The sequence below is a fragment of the Brassica rapa genome, chromosome A10 (assembly GCF_000309985.2).
Source record: "Brassica rapa cultivar Chiifu-401-42 chromosome A10, CAAS_Brap_v3.01, whole genome shotgun sequence".
NCBI lineage: Eukaryota > Viridiplantae > Streptophyta > Magnoliopsida > Brassicales > Brassicaceae > Brassica > Brassica rapa.
Genome location: NC_024804.2, coordinates 8,852,102 through 8,873,965, shown reverse-complemented (window position 1 = coordinate 8,873,965; position 21,864 = coordinate 8,852,102).

Here is a 21,864-nt window from a genome sequence, read left to right as displayed (position 1 = left end):
TGACCACACGAGAGTAACTTGGGTGTATCTCTTACGTACTAAGTCTGAAGTGTTGCAGGTCTTTCCTGACTTCTTGAAGATGGTTGAAAACCAGTATCAAACCACAGTGAAAGCGGTGAGATCAGACAACGCTCAGGAATTAAAGTTCACTGACTTGTTTCAATCCAAAGGAATCCAGTCATTTCACTCATGTCCTGAGACACCACAGCAGAACTCAGTTGTGGAACGCAAGCATCAACACATCCTTAATGTGGCCAGAGCGTTAATGTTTCAATCACATCTCCCTCTTGAGTTTTGGGGTGACTGTGTTCTTACAGCGGTGTTCTTGATTAATAGGATTCCTACTCCCTTGTTACACAATAAATCACCGTTTCAGATATTGACCTCAAAGGTGCCTGATTACAGAGGTCTACGGGTGTTTGGTTGTCTAGTTTACTGCTCTACTAGCTCCAAGAACCGTCATAAGTTTCAACCGAGAGCAAAGCCTTGTGTCATGATTGGTTATCCTGCAGGATACAAAGGTTATAAACTCTTGGATCTTGAAACAAATAATATCCATATCTCACGAAATGTGGTCTTTCATGAAGATATATTCCCATTTGCTTCTTCTGATAAGGATTCTGCTTTGGATTTCTTCTCCCTAATGGATCATTCAAAGAAGATTCCGGATGTTGTGCGTACTGATTCCCTTAATGTGAAAGAACCTTCACAGGACAGTTCTTCAACGTCAACACAATCCAGTTCAGAAGATACTAAAAGGGTGACTAAACCTCCTTCATACTTACATGATTACTACTGTAATATGACTGAGACAAACATCCCGTATCCGTTGGCTTCTTATCTTTCATATAACCAGCTTTCTGATGGATATAAAGCCTATATCTGCTCTGTATCTCTATTCCCAGAGCCATCCTCCTTCACTCAAGCAAAGAAGTTTGATGAATGGATCAAGGCAATGAATGAAGAACTGCTTGCGTTAGAAGCAAATGATACATGGGAAATATGCTCTCTTCCATCTGGTAAACATGCCATTGGTTGTAAATGGGTTTACAAAGTGAAATTGAATGCAGATGGGACTCTTGAGAGATACAAGGCATGGCTCGTGGCCAAAGGATATACTCAGCAGGAAGGAATAGATTTTGTTGAAACCTTCTCGCCGGTTGCTAAAATGACTACTGTCAAGACTATTCTTGCAGTTGCAGCAGCTAAATCTTGGAGCCTCACGCAATTGGATATCTCAAATGCCTTTCTTAATGGGGATCTAACAGAGGAGATATATATGCGATTGCCTCTGGGATATACACCTAAAGACGGCGTTGTTTTACCTCCTAATCCGGTGTGTAAACTACGCAAATCTCTTTATGGTTTAAAACAAGCATCACGCCAATGGTTTCTCAAGTTTAGCTCAACATTGATGAGTCTTGGTTTTGAGAAATCATACACGGATCACACTCTATTCATCAGGAACATCAATGGAAAGTACATTGCCGTGCTTGTTTACGTTGATGATATTATCATCACGGCCAATGATGATGATGAAGTTACAAAACTGAAGACAGATCTTCAACAGTTCTTTAAACTTCGAGATCTTGGACCTTTGAAATATTTTCTAGGCCTTGAGATCGCTCATTCGAGTTCTGGAATATCTGTTTGCCAGAGGAAATATACCATGGAGTTACTTGAGGATGCTGGTCTTCTTGATTGTAAACCTTCGAGTATTCCTATGGATCCTCATGTTAAACTGAGATCAGATGGTGATGAACCACTTCTTGAAGAACCTGAAGCTTACAGAAGATTGATAGGGCGACTGATGTATCTGACTATCACTAGACCAGACATCACATTCGCTATCAACAAGCTTTGTCAGTTCACATCTGCTCCGAGACAATCTCATCTCAAAGCAGCTCACAAGGTTCTTCACTATCTAAAAGGTATTATAGGACTGGGATTATTCTATTCTTTAACGAATGATCTAGTTCTCAAGGCCTTCACAGATGCTGATTGGGGTTCTTGTAAAGATACAAGACGTTCCACTTCAGGTTTCTGCATGTTTCTTGGTGACTCTATGATCTCCTGGAAATCAAAGAAACAAGATACAGTCTCCTGTTCCTCTGCAGAATCGGAATATAGAGCAATGAGTTTTGCGGTAAAAGAAGTTGAGTGGTTGGTTAATCTTCTGGCTGAGTTTGGATGTCCTCAACATCAGTCTGTTGCTTTCTACTGCGACTCAACTGCTGCGATTCATATTGCCAATAACCATGTATTTCATGAGAGAACGAAACATCTTGAACGTGACTGTCACAAGGTTCGTGACAAAGTCATTGCAGGTTTGATCAAAACTCTTCATGTGCGTACGATGGATCAGCTCGCCGATGTGTTCACAAAAGCTCTACATCCGGGTCACTTTCATTCCATTATCAGCAAGATGTCATTACTTTCAATATACATGCCATCTTGAGGGGGGCTATTGGAGTATAAGTATGAAGTCGGTTTAGATTGGTTATGTTGTTAATTCATTTCCGGTTTAGGACCGTTGATTCGGTTTACTTTGTTCTATAAAAGTCAAACCTTGTAACTGAATCTGTAACAAAAAAATGAATGAAGATTACTTTTTCATTCGATCATTCTCAAAACAGTAATAAATATAGGTCAAAAGGAGCTACTGTGGATTAAGAAACAAGGAGAAACGGCGTTTACGGGTTCTTACTTCTTACACAAAGACAAGACAGAGGAGATCAGTGGCTATGTATGTTGCTGCTTCTGTAATTAGTTTTTCAAATTTTCACATATATCAAAAAATATTTTAAATTTTGATGATGAATGCATTGTTTTTTGGTGATTAATTGTTTCTCTTAACTTTTAACTAATCAAAATTCAATAAACAAAATTTATCAGTATTATCTAATAAAAACGCATTGAAAATATAAATATATATATTTTTGAAATAATTTTATAAAACATATTTTTCTGGGATGGAAGGAGTAGTCTTTATCTTCGTTATCCATGAAAAATAATCATCTTTCTTATTAAAACAGAAACATTATGTTAGATCCAACCCTTTTTAAGTAAGTTTTTAGATTAAATACACTTTTCTATTATAAAGTTAAACCACCCGAAATAATTAATACTCATTTCCTTATACTATTGATTGTTTAGTAACTACTCTCTACTTTATACAATGTTAATACTCGATGCACAAAGAAAAGATTAATACAATATTAATACTCATTTTATTATATAATGCTTGGTTTTTCAAAATTGATAATTAACATGATCGTGACATATGTCAATTATATATTTAAGATTGTGACATGTGTTAATCTATCTCATAATTAAATATATATACTAAGATATTAACAAAAATGAATTTTATTAAAAACTAATTATAAATATTATTTAATAGTAGTTTTCTTTTTTTTTTTAATTCTAAACAAAAATAATTGCAAAAGATTATTTGATAATATTGTTACATGTGTTTTAATGTATAAGACAAAATATATAAATATTTTAACAGAATTTTTTCTAATAACAATAAAATAGCTGTATAAAAATATAAAAGAAAAACTAATTATCAAATAATTAGTTTCCCTTTTGAAAGTCTAAATAAAATGAAAATGTAAAAGTAGTCTTCTTTTTCTTATAATTAACTAACTTTACTTTTTTATAATTTTGTGTTGAAAAAAATATAAACCAAAATTAACTTCAAATATTTCACCTGATATGATTGTGACATGTGTCAACTAAAAAATATATATTATGATTGTGTTAATAAAAACTATCATTATGTGAAAATAACCTCTTATTTTCCTAAAATCTTAAATAAAAGATATTTCTAAAATAACAAATTTCTAATCTTAACAAATTAAGATTTTTTTCTTTTTTTCTTACATCCTGACAAGAGAGAATTGTAAAATTTTATTTAATAGTAAGTTTTACTTAAAACATTAATGATAAACATAATACTAACAATAATATAACAAAAATATTAAAAAGTAAAGTTAGTTAATATCTTAGTATATATATTTTTAATTATGGGATAGATTAACACATGTCACAATCTTAAAATATATAATTGTCATGTGTCACAATCATGTTAATTAGCAACTTAGAAGAACCAAGCTTTGTATAATAACGCAACGGGTTTCGTTTGATTTTTAATTTAAAAAAAAAACATAAAATAATAAAATAATATATATACTAAAATAATAAAAACAATTTTTGTTAAAAATTAATTATAAATATTATTAATAGTCTTCTTATTATTATTATTATTTATTATATTGTTTGTTTTATAAGATACTAAAGATAGAAATTATAAAAGATAAATATTAACTTTTAGGAAACAAATGTTAAACAGAAAACGAATTGTAAAATCCTAAAAGTACAATAAATTATTAATAAAAAACATGAAGAAAAACTAAATTTTAAATAAATAATTTTACCTTTTTTAAAGCCTAATTAAAAGAAAATTATAAAAGAACTCTTATTATTTTCTTATAAGTAACTAACTAACTTTCTTTTTTAATAGATAATTTGTACGTTAAAAACTTATGACCAAAAATAGCTACAAATATTTCACATCTATATTTAGGTTTAAGCTTTTACATATTATTTTTACAAAACACAATAGTATTTACATGAAAAGTATTACTTGAGTATTTTCTTTTAATTTCTTGATACAACTCAACTTCTTAGTATCTTTCTTATATCTTCTAATGCTAACATAATTTTTAATTTTGATGTTGTTGTCGTACATGAGTATGTGTATAAATATGATGAATATGTGTTTGTATGTATAAGACAAAATATATAAATATATAAACATAATTTTTTCTACTAAAAAATAAAATAGTTGTATATAAATCTAAATGGAAAACTAATTATAAAATAATTAATTTCCATTTTAAAAGGCTACGTAAAATAAAAATGTACAAATAATTTTATTTTTCTTATAATTAACTAACTTTACTTTTTAAAAGTTTTGTGTTAAAAAAAATATAAACAAAAATTAACTTCAAATATTTCACCTGATATGATTGTGACATGTGTCAACTAAAAGAGTATATTGTGAATGTATCAATAAAAACTGTCAATTATGTGAAAATAGCCTCTTATTTTCCTAAAATCTTAAATAAAAGAGATTTCTAAGAAAAAAACATTTCTAATCTTAACAAATTAAGATTTTTTTACTTTTTTCTTACATCCTGACCAGAGAAAATTGTAAATTTTTATTTAATAGTAGGTTTTACTTAAAAAATCAATGATAAACACGATACTAACAATTATATAATTAACAAGAAAAATTGTTTAAATATTAATGATATTGAAAAAACGAATATTTTGAATGGAAACTCTTAAAAAAATTAATATTAAATGGAAATAATTATTTGATAGTTTTTTTTTAAATCCTAGACAAAATATAATTGTAAAAGATTATATAATATTAATTTTCTTTTCTAATATCCTAAAAACCTGAAAAAGAATATTTGATTGTTGTTTTTATTTTTTTTTTATAAAAGAAATCCTAGACAAAATAAATCTGTATCATATTTTTAAGTCTTAACCAAAAGAGAATTTTAAATTTTTATTTGATAATATTTTTAAGAGAGTATTTGATGATGAAAATTATACAAAAAATTATTTAATTAACAAAAAAGTGTAAAATTATTATTAATACGAATTGTAAAAATAGTAATTTTAAAATTATATATTAATAACTAAAAATAATTATTTCATAGCAATTTTGTTTTTGAAATTCTAAAGAGAAGATAATCTTAATAGGTTATATGACAGTAATTTCCTTTTCTAAAATCTTAGAGAAATGTAAAATAATTTTTTTTTTTATTTTTTTTTGTAAATAAAAAAGAGATTTATAAAATATAATGTTTCCCTTTTAAAAAAAATCCTATCAAAATAAAACTTAAACACTTATTTAATAATACATTAAATTAGTACATAAGAACATGTATAATGTTGTCATTGACTCGATTGGTGTATTTGACTTTATTTCTTTTTACTTTTCACTCAATTTCTTATTTCAATTTCTTATTTCGGGTTGTGTTCAGTTTAAACGTTTAGGTATAATATTTTCTCTAATCCTATGTACAAAGTTTATAACAATTCATCTATGCACCATGATTATAAAATACAAATATTAACTTGAAATTATATGTGAAAACGAGTTTTAATTATAAAATAAATCTCAAACAACATATGAAAAAAAACAATCATAAAACTATAATTTTATTTGCAACCTTATTATTAGTTGCAACCTTATTATTTTATGATTTATATTAAATTAAAGTGTTAAACAAAACTCGTTGCAACGCAACATGCTCATATCTTGTTCCTTATAAAACATTAATACTCTCTCCCGTATACTATTGATGATTTAGTAAATATTTGGTCTAAAAAAGTTTATATCGTTTGAATACTGGATTATATTTTATACTTTCCAAAAACCTAGCACCTATTCATATTTGGCCGGTCCACTTTCTTTTTCTCGTGCTCAGATCATTGAGTTTACTGGTTTAACTACGAATCCGGATCGGATATGAAAAAACTGAATAAAATCAAAGACGCATATAAAAATTATTTTTGATCATCCAGGTATCAAAAATAAATATTAAAATAAAATCCAAAATAGTACTTAATACCAACTAACATATTCTATCCAAAAATCAGATCCGTGCTATTAAGGGCGGGTCAAAATCTAGTTAGTATTACAAAAAAATAATTAATATCAGCTCAACATAATTATCATGGTATATATATATATATAATATTAACTGGTGAAATTGGGAGAAATTTTAGTTGTTTACTACTCCCGTACCTTGAACTCTGTATTTTAATATTAACTAGATTTTGATCCGCGCTTATAAAATGCAGAATAATTTTTTAACTAAATCTAATTTACAAAATCAATATCTTGTAATATTTTTATAAGTAATTTTTTTAACATTTTTTGTATTTTAAAACAATGCAATTATATTATTTTTATTTGTATTAAATATGAAATTATATAAGATATTACTTAATAAAATCTTTGTATTTGTTTGAATAATAATGTGATACTTATTTGATAAACTTTTAATTATAAAATTATTTGATGTCAACTTACCAAGCATAATCTTTCACATATATTCATATGCTCTTAAGAGTAAAAAAAAAAAGGCTTTTTGCAAAATTGACTTACAACTCAAAGTCAAACACAAAACTAACCTCTTTTTTTTTGGAAATGAGTTTTGTCCTATTCATCCCACAAGTTCATATAATTCACGAAAATGCCATCAAATTTTTTTTTTTTTTTGAAAATGACATTTTTACTCTCTCACCCTCATCATCTTCAAGTAATTACAACATTGTCATTATCATCAATACCATAACCACCATGAACAACCAATTTGAAGCTCTTAATGCTCCCAAAATCGATTTACCCTTCTTCTTTCTCCATTCTTATGAACTAAACACAACATCTCTCTCACTTTCTCTCCACATTAAGCTAAAAAACCCCAAGATTTTGATTCAACATTTTTATGGTTCATAGTGTCATAGAAGCTAATGATTCTGGGTGGGTCATTTTCGTTTGAGATTTTGTGTTCTTGGAGAAGCCTTATTTGTGCTAAAGTAGTTATCTCACCAATTTAAGGTATGAAATCGAGTTTTTTCCTAGATCTGGCTATAGACGACTTACCTAGAAGTCGCATGGTCAATGCAGAGGTTATTTTTGGAATTGACTTTGAAATCTGTTTTCTGAGACGAATGAAATATAAGTCGTCTGCTTTTGTTTGGTTACAAAATAATCTCCAAAGAACCTAGACGACTTACATGTAAGTCATCATAGGTTAGTTTTGCATTTGACTGGATTATTTCACAAGTTTGTTTCTGGACGACTTATATTTCAGTCGTCTGGTGAAAATTGAAATATCAATATTTTATTAAAATCCGATGACTTACATGTAAGTCGTCGTATGTTAGTTTTGCAATTGAAAAAAAAAAATTCAATATCTAATTATACCCAGACAACTTATAATTCAGTCGTCCGCCCGACGACTTACATGTAAGTCGTCCAGGATTTTATTCCGAGATTCTGGTCAAACCTCGTAAATCCTGGACGACTTAGATGTAAGTCGTCGGGCGGACGACAGAATTGTAAGTTGTCTATATATAATTAAATATTGAAATTTTATTTTTCAATTGCAAAACTAACCTATGACCACATAATTGTAAGTCGTCGAGTTTTAATAAATTATTGATATTTCAATTTTTCACCAGGCGACTGAAATGTAAGTCGTCCAGGAAAGTCAAACTTGTAAAATAATCCAGTCAAATGCAAAACTAACCTATGACGAATGAAATTTAAGCCGTCTAGCTTTTTTGGAGTTTTTTTTTAACAAACAAAAGTAGACGACTTATTTTTCAGTCGTCTCAGATAACATATTTCAAAGTCAATTGCAAAAATAACCTCTGCGTTGACCAGACGACTTATATTTTAGTCGTCTAGAAGACTTAGATTGAAGTCGTCCGCGTCGACCTAAATGGACGACTTCTCTAGAAGTCTACTAGACGACCTCCATGGATGTCGTCTGCGTCAATGTTTGATAAACTTGCATTTTCTCTAAAACTATAAAGACTTTTAATCATTTTCTTGTTAATTCATGTTTATTAATGAATATGTGGGTTACTGAATGAAATTTATAACTTAATTGATGATATTTATGAGGTTACCAACATTCACGTTAATTAATGTTTCTATCGATCGGAGAAAACTTCCGTGGATGTCTTCTATGCTAGTTTTTAAGTCTTCTACGCTAGTTTTTGAATAACTTGTATTTTTAAGAGTGATAAGTAACTTCAAGATGTGTAAAACTCATATTTTCAAAATATGTTTTCTCCCTTAGTTTTACTAAATTTGACTAAGTTTTTCAACACAAACTTATAAAAAAAATATGATATGCTTTGACTAGTTACTATTGTTTGTTTCTATCTCTTAAGTATTATTGTTATAGACACTAATGATGATTATTGTTATGAGTTGGAAGAAGGGTTAAAATACTTCTTAAAATGTTGTATCAATATGAAGCTACCAACATTCTTGTTTATTAAGATGAGAAAAAAGTCATTGGAGTTTATTATTGCATATGAGAGATCCAAAGATAAGAAAAAGGCTATTGAAGTCTATTATTTCATTGATTTGTAAATGTGTAAACACATTGTTAGCACATGTATTACATCTTGGGACACATTATTACTGATTTTACAAAAAAAATCACAACTAAAAGAGTAGACATGCAAATCACAAAACATACCACAAACAAAACTATTATAGATCATTCCTCCACAACTAGTGCATTATATTTTAGACGACTAACAGGTAAGTCGTCCCAGAAGTCTTCCAGATCTGAAAAATCTGCATATCAAATAGAGTTTTTAATAAATAAATAAAAAAAGAAAAAAGATTTACCATCAGACAACGATCGTGGAGAAAGCATAATTAAACATTTATAATAAAAAGTAAATTAAAACATATATGATACAGATTGAAATATAACTTAAAAATAAAACAGAAATATGGGCGGTTAGACCAGCCACTTAAACATAAAGCATAATACTAAAACGAGAAAATGAAACAAGAAAAATATAATTAAAACTTTATTTATTAAAAACTTACTTAAAAAGAGATTGTAGCAATGTTCTCGATTACAAGGACTGGAGAGAATGTAAGAGGAGATATGAATGAAAGAGTAGGAGAATGGGAGAATGAGAACTTGGTTTACAACTGAAGCAAAGACTCCTTTATATAGGAGTTTACAAGGGTGAAATTAAGAAAATAAAAATAAAAATAAAAGTGGCATATATGGATAACTCCACTAGCAAAAGCTTGCTCCATTAAGCTCCATAATTGTTTGCTGTCTGCTGGAAGTGGACCTTGGTCTTCATGGCTACAGGAGAAAGCACTTATTTGATGTTTTGGATTTTTATCGGGTATTGCGACAAAAGATCGTGGAAAATATTCGTAACAATGTAACCGTATCTGACAGAGTTGCAACAAAGATACGTTTTGAATTTTGAGGAGATTTGCATTTCTTGGGGAGAGAGATTTAAACTCCACTGTTGCTGAAAATTTCTTCATCGATATCTGGCACTTGGGACCCTGAATCACTCCTTGAAGTACGAGAGATTTGATCTGACATTGACGGTAGAAATTGTAAGGAGATAGCCTTAATTTCTTCTTCAGATTTTGCACCTGCCAACATTGCTAACATTTTGGATTTTTGAGCCAAGAAAAAGGTTGTCTCTGGTGTTTGGTTCTGTGTTTGGTTAAGTGTTTGGATTTTTGAGTTTTGTTCTTTTATCCAGGTAAGAATATTTGACGGGTAAAGGTTTGAGGGAATTTTGTATTTATCCCACCACTTGACTCTGAATTTTCTTCGGATAACAGGAATTGGATCAGAAGTAAATTCTAGGGTCCATGAAAAAACCCAAGGAAAATGAAATTTTGAGTGGAAGAGGGCTAGTGGGGGAAATTTCTTTTCTTCTTCAGACGAAATGAAATTTGTCTTGAAGATTTGGAATGATTTTTGGATATTGGGTTTAAATATTTCTGTGACATAACCAAAGTAGTTCCACCATGGTATGAACCAATAGGGAGATTTGGATAAGTTACAGGTGGTGTCAAAGAAGATCAACCACGTGAGTTTGTGTTTAGGAGATTGGATCAAAAAAGAATTATACCATGCTTGGCAATAATCCCAATAGTTAAAGGGGACATTGTAACAAGGGAGATTTTTAAGATCTTCTGGAAAATTTAGATTGTCGTTAAGATCATATTCCCAATCACATGGCGCAATGATTTTATGGATTTTGAATGTGGAATAAGCAGCATCAGTGTGGTTTTCGTTTAGATAAAAATGTTTGAAGGACACTGAATCTGTAATTTCCAAAATGGTTTGAAAGAATAACACAGTTTTATCTGTATTATGTGGTTTAAAGAAATTGTTTTTGCCAAAATATTTTTCGATTGTTAAAAACGGGTCATTGTTCACAAAAAATCCCTTTTCGATATTTATAATATTTTGGTATGTGTGTTTTTCAAAATACTCCGATGGAGTGGTTTGGGAAATCTGCTTCAAAATAATTTGTGAATTATTTGAAGGTTTTGAAACAATTTTTGAGGTCTGGTTTTCTCTTGAAATCATTTTTGAAGGGACCTCGTTATTTTTTGAAATAGCTTGAGAAGGAAGGTTTCTGGAAGATTCTCCCGACACTTGCTTTGAAAAACTAAGCTCGAAAGCTTTTTGCAATTGTAACATTTGATTCATGATAGCTTCTGGAGATTGAAGAGATTTTGGGGTGGTTGGTATTTCTTCCTTTTTAGCACTCTTTTTTGTTACTGAGATCCAGGGTTCTGTTTTTGGGCTAGTGTTTGTAGGTTCGGGTTTTTCTGAGATTGGTTCCAGGGAAATTCCCTTGCCTTTGTCAATTATCTTCTTCGGAGGCATTGTACCTGTTTTGGAGAAATTCTCTTGTCAAGAAATCTGGGACAAAGTTTGAATCTCCTTTTATAAATTCAATTTCAAAATCAAAAATACTCAAAATCGCCTGCCATCGCGCAAAAATTTGTTTTGATGCAAGGTTTTTCACATCCTTTTGTAAAACATCTTTAGCACTTTTGCAATCAATTCTTAAAAGAATTTTTTTACTTAAAAGATCGCTTTGAAATTTTTGAATACATAAAACTATACTCAAGATTTCCTTTTTAATTGTAGAATAGTTCTTTTGGGTGTCGTTCCAGTGTGATGACGTAAATTGCACAATACTTTCGCGACCATCTAACTTCTTTTGTTTAAGAATACCCCCATATCCTATATCAGAAGCATTTGTTTCTACGATTTTCTCTAAATCCGGATCTGCTATGTGCAGACATGGGATTTCTAAGACCTGTTTTTTAATCCTTTGAACTATTTCAGTATGTTCTTTTGTCCAAGGAACTGGATTTTTCTTTAGACGATTGTGCAACGGTTTAGCTATTCTATTTATATTAGGACAGAAATCTAAAACATAATTGAGACTTCCAAGGAACCTTTGTAATTGAATTTTATCAATAATTTTATCTGGGAATTTACTTACAAATTCTAAAGATCTTTCAATAGGGGTTATCATACCTTGTGATATGTAATGACCTAAAAATCTGATCTTTGTTTGAAATAGGGACATTTTTGTTTTGGAAACAACAAGACCATTCTTTCTAGCAACATAATAGAATGTTTTGAGATTTTTGAAATGTTCATCAATAGAATGTGAAAATATTAGTATATCATCAATGTAGACAATGCAAAATTTTGAATAATCAGAAAATATATCATTCATGATTCTTTGAAATTCAGAAGGTGCATTTTTTAAACCAAATAGCATTACATTCCATTGGTACTGACCAAAAGGGACTGTAAATGCTGTTTTATAACGATCATTCTCAGATATCTGAATTTGCCAAAATCCTGATTTTAGATCAAACTTTGAGAATATGTGGGCAGAGTAAAGTCTTTGAAGTAAATCTTTTTTATTTGGTATTGGATATCTAATCCATTTTAAAGCAGTGTTTAAAGGTTTGTAATTAATTACTAATCTTGGGGTTCCTCTTTCAATTTCAGAATTTTTATTTACATAAAAAGCAGCACAAGACCAAGGAGATCTTGATTTCGAAATCAGTCCTTTTTCTAGAAGATCCGAAATTTCTTTTCTACAATGTTTTTCTAATTCTGAGTTCATTTGAATTGGACGAGCTTTTGTGGGAATCTCTTTTTCAAGAAAATTTTCATCATAAGGTAAATCAACAATATGTTGTTTTCGATTCCAAAAAGCAGTTGGTAAATCTGAACAAATTTCTTTCTCAAATAACTTATTTAAGTTTGAAAATTTTTCTTTTATCTCTTTTGAATTTAAGGTTTCTAAGGTTTTTTGAAGTAAAACTTCTGATTTTAAATGTTCCAGGTGGAAGGTTTTACTATGGATTAAAGAGTTTAGAAATTTTTCTTGTATAGAACAAGCTTTTATTAAGTTTAGACTTCGCTTTTTTGGTGTTTCGAGAAATTTAAAAGATAATTTTATATTTTGATTTTTGAAGGAAATTTTATCATCCATAACTTTATATGGTGTGATCAAATTAATAAATGGTGTTCCTAAAATAACATTTTGATATATATCATCCGTGAGAACGAATGCAGTTTTAATAAGAATATTTTCTTTTAATATTGAAGCTTCTGCTTTAGATGTTATACGAAGTTTAGAGTTATTTGCAGCAGATAGTTTTTCTTTAGTTTCTAGATGAAAACATTTTGGAACAAGCCCAGACTTGATGCAATTAAGATCTGCACCAGTGTCGAACAAAGCAATTGTATCAATTTTGTAATTTTCAGAAAAAACAATGGTGACTCTAATTTTATATTTTCGAGAAGTTATTTCTCGTAGAACGAAAAGGAAATCATTAGGGGCCATATCTAGAGATTGAATTTGTTCTTTGAGATTTTCATCTTGATTATTTAGGCAATCATTTTCTTGTTCTTCCGAACTAGATTCTTGAGGATCTTTGATGGAAGATATGATCGAGTGAAAATATTCAGAATCTTGTCTTTGTTTTTCTTTGAGGATTTTTAGATCATTTTTTACTTCTTTGATTTCAATCCTAAGATCTTGTATTGTTGTTTTCGAGGTGTCTTTCTTTCTTTTGTTGAGAATAGTGGTGAGATCATAAGAGGATTTGGAGGAACTTGGACCATGAGATTTTGGGGAATTATCTATGTTTTTATCATCTTTTTCGTTTAAAGAGGAAATAATTTTCTCAAGAAATTTCTGTTTTAGGCTTGGATCAGAAATGGAATTTAATATTTCAAGTTGTAATTCTTGATCTTTAGTGAGGACATAGATATTCTTTTCATTTGATTCTGAACTAGATGATGAGCTATTTAGTTCATCAACCTGAAGGGCTTTTTCAGAAGCCACAGATGAGTCAGAGTCATATGACGAAGAAGAATCATTTAGTAAAAGATTAGCTATTTTATTTGAAATTTCTTCTCCGAGGTTTAGTTCCTGGATTTTGCGATTAAAACGGCAAAACTTTGAAGTGTGACCTTTCTTATTGCATTTGAAGCATGTAAGATCTTTATAGAAAGGTTTTTTGGCTGGGGTTTCCTTTGAAGGGAATTTGTTTTGGGGTTTTTTCCATGAATTTTCACGACTTCTAAAACTTTTATAGTTTTTTTTTTTTTGGGCAAACTTTTATAGTTTCTAGAATGTTTTCTAGACTTATTTTTAGAGTAGTAGTTTTTGTTACAATCTCCTACACAAGATTTACTACCTTGATGGGGGTCTATTTCAAATTGTTTACAGAATGATCCTAATTCTACTTTCGTTCTTTTGAGTTCCCATTTAAGATGTTTCTGGAGTTTCAGGTCTTGGCATATCCTAAGACCTTCTTGTTGAACAATACTGACCAACTCTCCATAAGTGAAATCATCATAGTCTATTATTTGGGTTCCCATGGAATCTCTAATTTTGTTTCTAACTTTGTCTCCTAAGAGAGTAGGAAGGCCAGCTAGGAATTTTTCTTTCCAAAAAGGTTGGTTAGAATCCTGACGGAGTAAGACTCTAGTAAGAAATGTGTTTTTGTACCATTGGAAATCACTTAGTTTTTTGCATTTAAGGTTTGAAAGGAGTTCAGCATTTTTATCTCGAAGGACCGAGGGGTCTCCTATAAAATGCAAGGTTATGGCTATGACTAAAGTAGCAACAGCATCTTGTTGAGGATTTCCGAAATTATCTAGGATTGGTACATTATCTTCATCCGTTTTAATTGAATCTAGGATTTCTGTTCGTTGCTGATTGGTTAGGTAATTATCCCACCATCCTTTTAGCTGTCCCGAAAAGCCAGCTATTAGGAGTTCAGCTACGGTTTTATCCTCATTTCCTATTTGGGTTCTATAAGCGTTTGTGGCCATTGTCATTTTTTGGAGAAAACTTAAAATGTTATATTCAGATATACCATCAATATTCCAGTCATAGACTGATGATGAGTTAAATCGAGATTGCTCTATTGGTTGGATTTGTCCTAGATCAGGGGCTGAGATTAATTGACGATCTTGATGGTTTTGCCAATCAAGACGGTTTATTTTTGGGACAGAATTTTGATCAGAACATTCACTAATGTCTGAATCATTGGCTAGAGTGTTTATTTGGATTTTTGATGTAGGAGTATCGGGGAAATCAGAAATATGTGGCATGCTACTATCTCCTATTTCAGCTTTACTTAATTGACTTTGGAGGGCACGAATGAATTCAAGGTTTGTGTCTTGGTAAGTTTTGACACTTGAATTGGAAATTTGGAAAGGTTTAAACATGAGACTTTTGTTTTTCTTTTCAGAAGGAGACACCATTGGAATGGGGTTTTGATTTTGGATTGATTTTTCAATCCTATCAAGTTGTTTGCTTATTGTACCAAGATTAGTGTTTGAAAAATTGTTTTGAACAATGATATTTTTTATATTAGCTTTATCATCTTCTTGGGGTCGTTTAAAAGGAATTGCTTCAATTGGGGTTCCTAACCAATCTAGCTTTATCCCTTGGGGAGGAGGATGATTTGAGCGAATAATTTTACCATTAGCAAGTGTTTCCCATTCAGGAGTTTTATTGTGATTGGTAATTAGATTCACTGTTTTAGAAAAAGGAAAATTTATATTGTTCTTAGAAGCATAATCTTCAAACCAATTAAAAGATAAAATTTGTACCTTATGTGTTTGAAGATAATCATAAAATTCATTCTGAATGTTATTTCTTTCTTTTAAAAAGTTTTTGAAGAACCAAAGCCTTTTTTGACTATTATTTTTAGAGTAAAATTCATCTCTTAAAAACGCTTTGTCAATTGAAAATTCTTTTTGTAAAACATTTAATTCATTTAACATGTTATCTGTAATGGCTGAAAAAGTTGGACTTGTTGGCTCAGATTTTGTAATAAATTCATTTTGTGAAAGATCGTTTTCCGCAGAGTAAACTGGTTTTGGAATCTGTGACTGAAAATTAACATTTCTTAAAACAGAATTTGGAATATCCGAGGTTGAATAACGGGGACGGAATTTCATACTCTTTTCTTCTCTAGGAAAATCATGACCTAGTTGTGAGACTCTTCCTAAATCAATAGTTTCTGGGTTAGAAGAGGATTCACACATGTTAGAAGAAGATCCACACAAATATTCATCAATCCTATCTTGGTTATTTCTGATAAAAGACAGTTTTACTTTTCCATCACGATATTGTTTAATATGTTTTAAACGTGTATTTGGTTCTATAGATTCTTGGGGTGCAGGAATTTTTGGTTGGACCGCTCCTTCGAGGACCCATTCGTCTGGAAGATTTATATCTTTCCATTGGATGGATCTCGGAATAACGGAGTTGGATCTTGAAAGATCAGTTTGAAGCAACAGGGTCTCCCCTTTTTTGCTGGAAAGTTTTACCTTTGAAGAAAATGCACTTGTCATAGCTTTGTAATGAACTCTAAAGATCAAAGCAATTGGAATTGATCCTTCAATCATTTCATAGTTGTGGGTTTTAACTTGTAACACCAAAGATTTTAAGATATTTTTGTCATTTAGAGAAACAGTAAAGTTTGGATAGCAATCAAATGAAATTGGTCCAGTACATAAACTAGATTCAACCGAGCTTAACAAAGAATCTTCAAATACTTTAAATCGTGTGTCCCTTAAAATAGCTAATATTGAAGTATTTAACCCTTCTTTTGAAAGAGGTTTTATGCCGACTTGAACCAAGCCAATATGAATATATTTAAAGTTTTTTTCTCTATTCCTTTGTAAAGCACTTTCAGAAAATAAATGAATTGTCTCAAAAGGTTTTGTAAGTTGAATATCACGTTCCTCAGTTTTAATAGAAAAATTTGTTCTCAGAAAATTCATTTTCGAGATTTGGTAAATTTGATCTTTATGAACTCTTGGAATCTCCCAATTATCAATTGATCCTTGGAAATCATCTATAGTTGTTTCTTGACTAGTTACTATCTTTTTTGAATCTTTTATAGCTTTCTTTTCCGATCTGGAAGAAGAAGAGGCGGATTGGGATTTGTATGATGAAGATCTAAAATATGATTCCATTTTTTGATAATAAAGGTGTAAATCTAAGACTCCTTACAATCTAAAGAGAGGTTTTGTTTTCCCAACACCTACGGGACTTAGAACCTTGTCTAGACCGGAAAAAACACTCAGGAGGACTAAGATTTTAACCTATAAGAACCAAAGGGAGGAAAAAGATTAATAGATCACCAACACCCAAAACTTTAGACGCCTACCCAACCATGGCTCTGATACCATCAGACAACGCCTACCAAACTTTAATAAATCTGCATATCAAATCCAGATTTGAAAAACTTGCATATCCAAAAACGTTCAAATGGCTTGAAAACAGAAAAAATGAGTGGAAGATTAGATAAATCTACCTTTACAGAACACACAAAAATACATATCTAAAATTAATACCTCTATTCTTTAAATGATTGGAAGATGAGTACCATATGATTAAAAACCTGCAAAGATGATAGATTAGTAAGAAAGACATGAGACAAAACTGAAAAATTCATATAAAGTTTGGTGTTTTCAAGTCAAAGAGATTAGAGTGGGTTTGGAGAGTTTTAGTTTGAAAAAAAAAAGAACTTTATGCAACAAGAAGTTACCAAATGAAGAAAAATCAGACATAAAAATTTACCAAAACGCTCAGATCTATTGTGAAAGAGAGACTTCGTCAGAAGACTTCCAGGAAGTCCAGACGACTTCCATGAAGTCTTCCAGACGACTTCCAGGAAGTCCAGACGACTGAAATGGAAGTCGTCTGGAAGACTTCATGGAAGTCGTCTAGAAGACTTCATGGAAGTCGTCTAGTTCATTCTATTTTAGACGACTAACAGGTAAGTCGTTCCAAAAGTCTTCGAGATCTGAAAAACCTGCATATCAAATCCAGATCTGAAAAATCTGCATATCCAAAAACGTTCAAATGGTTTAAAAACATAGAAAATGAGTGGAAGATTATATAAATCTACCTTTATAGAACACACAAAAATACATATCTAAAATTAATAGATTTACCTTTAAATGAGTGGAAGATGAGTACAAACTGATTAAAAACCTGCAAAAAAAGATAGATTAGTAAGAAAGACATGAGACAAAACTGAAAAATTCATATAAAATTTGGTGTTTTCAAGTCAAAGAGATTAGAGAGAGGTTGAAGAGTTTTAGAATAATGAACATTACATTTTTATTGCAGCCATTTGAGAGGAGAAGAGAGAATGTGTAATTTTTTCTTTATATAGGGAGACAAAAAATCCAATTAGGTTAAATATTTTTGATTCAGACGACTTCCTAGACGACTTACTTGTAAGTCGTCCAGAAGACTTTAATATTTTTAGCGGGAAATTAAAATAATTTTAGCGGAAAACTAAAATAGAAAACTTCCCAGGCGACTAACAAGTAAGTCGTCTGGTTTAAATGATTTAAGCGGGAAAATAATTTAAAAAAAAATTTTAGGCGGGAATATTTGGACGACTTACATGTAAATCGTCTGTTTTAATTTTTTCACTAGACGACTGAAATGTAAGTCGTATAGACCCTAAACATAACCCCTAAACTTAATTAACTAACTAAACACTTCATAAAATGAAATAAAACTTCAAAAGTGTTTACTATACACAAAAATAAACACGTATAGGTAAAAATTTAATTTTTCAAAAAAACGTTCAAGCTTTTCAAAATCTAATCCTAAGAATACATACAATACTACAACATATGTTGCCAAACCCTATAGCAAAGAATACCATGATTCACTACCTACACTCATCTATGTTGAAAACAATTCAATTTTGTTATATTTTAATTTATATAACTTAAAACTATTTATAGTTACATGATTTTAATTTTTCGCTTATCAAAATATTTTTTAAAAAAATTATAAATTATTTTTAAGATCAGCTTCACCAGAAGACTTATTTTGAAGTCGTCCAGACTTCCAACATCTCAGACGATTTACTGGAGATATATTCGTAAAAATAGCTTCTGTTTTTTTGTTTAGTCACAAGGGGTTGGGCTGTAATTTCACAAGGCTTTTAGGTTAATTTTGCATTTGATTCAAGTTTGGATATGGGTTTAGGGTTAAAATCAAGTTGTGGGTTAGTATTGGCAAATTTCCCAAAAAAAAAGTCTAAAACTAAGAATCTAATATGAAAACTATATTAAGTTTAAACGAGTGGAATTTTCAATGAAATATAAATAAAAAATCCATTAAATTAGTTAATTTCATATTAAATGAAATTATTTTATAGTATCTAAACCTACGATACATAGCTATATTTATTTTCAACTTTTTCATAATTTCGTTGAGTATTTTAGTCAATTATTTGACTTATCAAATAATTTAAAAGAACATAAATAAAACTTATTAAAAAAGCAGGACCTCATATATTTCACACAATATTATTAATCTCTTATATATTAAAGGAGAAACATTGTAATAAATGCGTTCACACTAAACTGGACACATGTCATGTATAGAAGCATTGTAATAAATGCGTTTACACTAAAATTGACATATGTCACATGTAGAGAACTTCTCAGCCAAACTCTACATAAATATGTTCACACCATGTACTTTATGTTTTTTAATAAAAGACTCACATGCATGGTTCTTCTTTACGTTATTTTTACAGTTTATGAATAGAGCTGGACAAATTATTCATAAATTTTGATTCGATTCGTTATCCGTTTCGATTCGAACCGAAAAATCTGTATATCCGTTACTCTACGAAGCAAATCAAATACTAAAAATGCAATGTCCGAAAAAAGCAAATCACAAATATCAATATTTATAGGAACGGATATCCAATTTGATCCGTTATATGCATATATATATATATATATATATATATATATATATTTAAATAATTATATATAAGTTATATATTATAGTTTACATAAATTTTACAATATTTTTGTTTTTAAATAATTTCATTTTAGGAATTTTATTTTTCATGTATTATTTTGAAACAATGTCATTTAATATTAATTAACAGTATGTTTATATATTTGTCAACCATCTTTATATACTTTTACATACACATACATGTGCATATTCACGTGAGCACCTTATAACTAAGTATTTACCACAACTGAAATATCTAATTTTTTTGAAAGTTAAAATATTTTTTTTTCTTAATGCTTCTTTCACTATTGACCAAACTGTAGTAAAATTATTTATCTTAATGAGTTCTTTTCTTTTTCTTAACTATTACCCGTTTAGAAACTATAATATGAAACCATTGGTTCAACATCACGACTATTTAAGATTCATAACATGAAAATAAACAAATAGTAATAATTTTGATTATCACAGAAAAAAAAAACAAAAACATCAAACATTTTAACCGAACAAACCAAATAAATATTGATTTAAAATGATGGTTATATTTTAGGAGTTTAAAAACCAAAAAAACAACCTAAAACCAAACTGATATTCAGATTAAACAGATTAATGTCTCCTTATTAAAAAATAACAAAACTAATAATCACATTCCGCGTAAGGCGCGGGTTATTACCTAGTTGTTGTGTTATTTGGAAACACATTTAGTAGTATAATGGTTGTTTCCATAATTATCTTTACTATTTTTATTAATTACTAATGACATTTAAAGTAATATAATGTATGACTAAAGCTTAGGTCCTAAGGAGTGTTTCTATTTTAATAAGATAGATTTAGGTTAAGCTATTGCGGGTAATTGATTTTTATAAAGTTCAACTACAATTGTTTTGATCGGATCTTCACTGTATGTGATAAACAAGTTATCCCATATCATTGTCATTTAACTCTTCAGTCAAATTGCTTGTGAAACAAAAAATCTAGCATCTTGAATTAACACTGAACTTTTGTTTATTGAAATATATATGGTTTTAAAGAGAGGGTTTCTGCTCCCGCTCAACTCAGCAGATATGTTCAACATATGGCAAATAATCTGCTGGAGAGGGTATCGATTCTAATTGTAACCAGTGTTGATTAAGGTACTAAACTACTAACAAGGTGGGATGGAACTATAAAATTTTCTTTTAAGTAATAATATATTTTTCACAATTTGGAAGCTTAAGCGGTTTAGCCTATGTTAAAAACTTTTAAAATTTTAGGGACCAATGTTATTGTTTTACTGGATTATGCTTAGATTCGGTCTTGACTACTAACAAGAGTCGGCTAGTTATTTGGGGTAATCTAGGGTGAATTGAGTCTTAAACCTTCGTCATTGTTTTCCAAGTGTTTCTATGGATTGTGTAGAGGTATATTCTTGAATATTGAATAGATGTTGGGGGTTTACTATTTCATTGAGCTCTGTTCTTGAAGTGAGATTATCATGAGCCAAGTAGTTGATAAAATACACTCAATATTACATATGTGCTTCTTTATCAAATGATCAAATACCCACAACACTAGACATAAGAGCATATATCCATCTTTCACTTAATACAACAAACAAGAATCCAACCACACTGGTCCACAAATATACAGAGCTTCTGACTTGGATGGTCTATACACACCAAGTATCTTTCTATGCAGCTTGCAGCCTTTTGTTTCTTTGGCATGCGGTAACCGCCCACAACACATGCATGGGCACGCTCAAAACGGCTCCAAAAGTCACTTGTTCTCCTGGCTTAAACTGCACTTGCTGCAGCTTCTTCGCCTCGCTCTGAAACTCTGCTTCTGCTTGAAACGTTGAGTCAATACAGTTCACCTGAACAGAGGCAGGATACAGTTTGATTTCTCTAAGAGACATCTCCAAAT